Source organism: Triticum aestivum, chromosome 6D (genome assembly GCF_018294505.1).
Source record: "Triticum aestivum cultivar Chinese Spring chromosome 6D, IWGSC CS RefSeq v2.1, whole genome shotgun sequence".
Taxonomy (NCBI): Eukaryota; Viridiplantae; Streptophyta; class Magnoliopsida; order Poales; family Poaceae; genus Triticum; species Triticum aestivum.
The window spans coordinates 279,921,215-279,926,334 of NC_057811.1; positions in this window are offsets into that span (position 1 = coordinate 279,921,215).

Consider the following 5,120-nt stretch of genomic DNA (forward strand, 5'->3'; position numbering starts at 1 on the left):
GGGCAGACACCACAACTCATCATCCCTCTGCGCGCCATGCCACAGGCGCCAGAGACCCAGGCGCCGACTGGAGGAGCCAGCGACGAACAGCCGGTCATGGAGAGGGGAAGGAGCGACGCCATCATCTTGGGGGCGGAGGTGCCTCCGCAAGCGCCGACTGTCGAGGCCCATGGCAGTCGGCCTGACGTGCCACTAGTGCCGCCGGTCAGTGGCGAGCTGGTGGTGGGGCGACCCCCGTGGTCCGCACTCCGGTGTGCCGGCGTGCGGCGAAGACGGTCTCAGCGCCACGGTCATAGGAGATCGGGGCCGCAAGCTCGTCGGCCCCTGAAGCGGAGGCCACCAGTGCCGCCCCACCAGAGTGGACGCCTAGGGGCGGGACGGGTGTCCTGAACACGGCCGCGCATGACATTCAGGCCCAGTTTCAGGCCCAAGGCGCTGCCCTCCAGCAGTATACAAAGGCGTTCTTGGTGACGCGAGCGGCCGTTCGGGTATGTTTCTTGCGCTTTGTTTTTTATTCTTGTAATCTTCCGTGGGAGCGCGTCAGCACACCCACTAGGTGTAGCCCCCGAGTTCCGGGCCGGCTGCTGAGCAGGCAGCTCGGAACTTAAAGGTAAGTTCCGAGTGCTGATTTTTTTTCTTTTCTTCTGTTGTCTTCATTGCAGGATTACCGCAATATCCGCACGGCCGCCTTCAACTCCCAGGTCCAGGAGCTGGCGAAGCGAACCACCGACCTGTCCGATAGCAGGAGTAAGCCTCTGTCTTTTCTCTCTTGCGGGGGCGCGCGAGCGCACCCGCTGGGTGTAGCCCCCGAGATTCGGGCCAACTGCTGAGCAGTCGGGCCCGATCTTCCGGCAACCACTTTTCCCCTTTGTTGATTTGTTGACTTTCTTCTCTTTCTTGTCTTCTGCAGGAGCAGCCGCCGACCTGCAGCAGTGCCTGGGCGAAGCCCAAACCGCACTGCGTGCCAAGGAGGAGGAGTGCAGCAAGGTGGCGCAGGAGCGCGACCGCCTGGCCAAGGAGCTGGCGGACCAGGAGGACCGGCACAAGACGGAGCTCCAGAAGGCGAAGGACGGCGAGGCCACCCTCCAGGCCGAGTTCGAGACTGAACGCTTGGGCTGGGCCGAGAGAGAGAAGGCTCTGTCCGACGGCTACGGCGAGATCGAGGGCATGCTCGATGGTGAATTATCTTTTCCTTTCTTTCATCTGCCGACTGTCATATGAGCCGGCTTCCGGCTTCATACTTCTTTTTCCCTCTTTCGTAGAGTACTTCCCTGGTCACGCCATTGCCGCCAGCCAAGCCATCGAGGCTCGCCGCGACGAGCAAATATAGGCTGGTGCAGAAATCGCGCCCAACGCCCCTCGGACCCTTGGCGAGCAGCTTCTCGCCATTCAAGCTCGTCTCCAGCCGGCTCATCGGGTGCTCCGCCGTCTGCAGCGCATCGGAGCCCAGGTGGTTTCTGCCCTCTGGCCAGGCGTTCAAGCTCCATGCACCCCCAGTCGGACTGCCGACTGGTTAGAGGTGGCTATCGGCCGCTTCGAGGCTTGGAAGGGCTCCGCAGCCCGGGCAGGCGCACGGCGGGCTTTGGAGTTCATCAAGGCGTGGTATCGTGGGCTAAACCTAGCCCAGTTGGCCACGTTTCGGCAGGAAACCAGCGAGGAGTTGCTGGCGGTGGGGCCTGCGCTCTCTCAACGCGCGGCAGTGATCGCCGAGTACACCGACACCAGTGTCTTCCTCCCCGAGCTAGACGAGGAGGGTGTCGAGGTGCCGCCCAACTGGTTCGGGCTGAACCCGGAAGACGGCAAGGACTCGATGGAGGAGATTGCCTCCAGTGATGAGGGTGAGGACGAGGATGGTGAAGACGACACACCAATTGATGGAGCGGACGGCCCGCCTCAGCTCGATCGAGCCTCGAGCAATGAGCCGCGCGTGACCGCGCCGACTGTCACCGACGCTGACCAAGCCTAGACTCGCCAGACGGCCACTCCACCAGCCGACATCGCAGACTCCACCAGCCTGCCGGACCCGCCTACTGCTCCTCTGGCCTAGGCTGCCAATTTTACCTTATCTTTTCCTACTTCTGTAGTCTCTCGAACAAACTTGTTAAATTTGCGCAGTTCCACCCGCTGGGGGTGTAATCAAACTTTGTTGAATGCTGGCCGAGGGCCTTTTGCTATGTAAATTAATTCTCGCACGAGTTGTGCTTTGCCGAGTTCCGACTTGTCTAGCTTTTCCATTCTTTTGGCTTTTTCCTTTGCCGCCTTCCCTTGGCTGCTGCCTTGCCAGCCAAACAGCCGCTCTGCGGTCTGTGGCTGGGTCAAGTACTTGGCCATTTGGGAAGACAAGTACTTTGGCCATTTAGAACGTAGCAAGTTAAGTAAGAAGCCGGTCGGTGAGGCGAGGAGCCGGCTTGGCCTATGTGAATGCTTTGGTCCTTAGCCGTTTTTCGTGTGGGCACTATTTCCTGGCTTTAACTATTGCCAGCCGGACAGTCGCTCTGCGAGCTGCGGCTTATGGCAAGAGAGGGCTTAGATGCCGGCACACTACTTGTCCGACTGCAGGTAGCACTGACATAGTACAAGGCGGCAAGCCCCCGGGCCGACTGGTCGAACCCGGTGCCAAGCAAAATAATGAAATAACACATTCATAGGCATAAAACTTATCATATAGATAAAAATGGTAGCCCCCGAGTACTCCTCGAGGGACCCGATGTCTTAGTGCTTAATACAAAAGGTAGCGTGGTACATACTGCATCAACTGTAAAATCTTCGGAGGAGATTTGCATTCCATGGGCGCTTTGATTCCTTGCCAGAGTCGTCTCTCTTGCGTGCTCTGGGCTTCTGTGCATCGATGAGGTAGTAGGAGTTGTTGCCCAAAGCTTTGCTGATGATGAAGGGGCCTTCCCAAGGGACCGAGAGCTTGTGCTGCCCGGCTGTTCGCTGGATCTGCCGGAGCACCAGGTCTCCCTCTTGGAAGGATCTTGGCTTGACCTTCCGAATGTGGTAGCAGCGTAGGCTCTACTGGTAGATGGCGGATCGGCTGAGTGCCAACAGGGCCCTCTTCCAGCAGATCGACGTCGTCTTCTCGTGCTTCTTTGGTCTCCGCCTCCGTGTACATGGTGACACGAGGTGAGTCGAACTCAATGTCAGTTGGGATGACGGCCTCGGCCCCATACACGAGGAAGAAGGGGGTGAAGCCGGTTGACTTGTTCGAAGTGGTACGGAGGCTCTAGAGGACGGTCGGCAGCTCGTCGATCCAACAGCCGGCCGAGCGCTCTAGCGGCTCGACCAGTCGGGGCTTGATGCCGGAGAGGATGAGGCCGTTTGCTCGCTCGACTTGGCCGTTTGACTGCAGATGGGCAACGGACGCTAAGTCCAGTCGGATGCCCTGCGTCGTGCAGAAATGAGCCAAAGCGCCTCTGACAAAGTTTGTGCCATTGTCGGTGATGATGTTGTGTGGTACACCGTATCGGACGGTGATATGTGATGAAGGTCACAGCAGTCGGACCGTTCAGTTTCTTGATTGACTTCACTTCAATCCACTTGGTGAATTTGTCCACGGCAACAAGCAGATGGGTCATGCCGCCACGTGCTGTCTTGAATGGTCCCACCATGTCCAGCCCCCACACGGCAAAAGGCCAAGTGAGGGGGATGGTCTTGAGTGCAGAAGCTGGCAGATGTTGCTTGGAGCTAAATTTCTGGCACCCCTTGCAATGCTTGACCAAATCCTTGGCATCCTCCAAAGCAGTCGACCAGAAGAAACCATGGCGAAAAGCTTTTGGCGACAAGGGATCTGAAGGCCTCGTGGTGGCCGCACTCGCCGTGCTCTGAGACCAGAAAGCCAAGGAGATAACCAGCTGGTACTCCAAAGACGCATTTCTCTGGGTTGAGCTTGATTTGAAAACGGCGTGGATTATCAAAAGTTTCCTTGAGATCTTCCAAAAGGGTACCGCGCTTCTCCGTCTTCACCACAATATCGTCTACATAGACGTGGGCATTTCTGCCGAGTTGCTTGAGGAGGCACTTCTGCATGCAACACTGAAATATGGCACCGACATTTCTCAAGCCGAATGTCAGGGTCAGGTAGCAGAAGGCTCCGAATGGTGTGATGAAGGCGGTCTTCAGGCGGTCTGCCGGGTTCAACTTAATCTGGTGGTAACCTGAGTAGGCATCCAAAAAACTCAGCAGCTCACATCTGGCTGTGGAGTCTATCACTTGGTCAATCCGAGGCAAATGAAACGGATCCTTGGGGCAGGCTTTTTTGAGACTGGTGTAATCAATGCACATGCACCACTTGTTGTTCTTCTTCAGTACAAGGACTGGGTTGGCAAGCCATTCTGGGATGTAAACTTCCATAATGAAGCCGGCTGCCAGCAGGCAGGCGATCTCTTCACCAATGATTATTCTCTTCTCTACCGACAGTCGGTGGAGGGGTTGTTTGACTGGTTTGGCATCTGACCTGACATGTAGCTTGTGCTCGGCGAAATCCGTTGGAACACCCGGCATGTCCTTGGGAGACCATACAAAGATGTCCCGATTCTCACGGAGGAAATCAACGAGCTCGCTTTCCTATTTGCTGTCAAGGTTGGACCCTATGACAGCGTGCCTCTCCGGGTGCTCTGGGTCCAAGGGGATCTTCTTTGTTTCTTTGGCCGGCTGGAAGGAGCCCTGGGTCTCCGATTCTTTGGGATCTGGTGACAGGTCCGGCTGCTTGCTGGCCATGGCCACCACCCGGGCCAGGAGCTTCTTCTCAGCAGCAATCACAAGGGATTCGGCCAGTCGGCTACTGGCCGCGGCACAGGCGGCCGACTTCCCGTAGTCCCCGGCTATCGTGATAATGCCTTCGGTTCCCGGCATCTTCATCTTGAGGTAGCCATAATGAGGCACTGCCATGAACTTGGCTAGAGCTGGCCGGCCTAGGAGCACATGATAAGGACTCTCCAGGTCAACCACCTCAAACCAAATCGCCTCACGGTGGAAATGATCCTTGTCTCTGAAGAGGACATCTATCTTGATCTTGCCGATTGGTGAGCAAGAAAGGCCACGCACAATGCCATGGAAAATGGTCCGACTGGGCTGGAGCTACTTCTCTTTAATGCACAACTTCTCCATAGTGTCGCGGT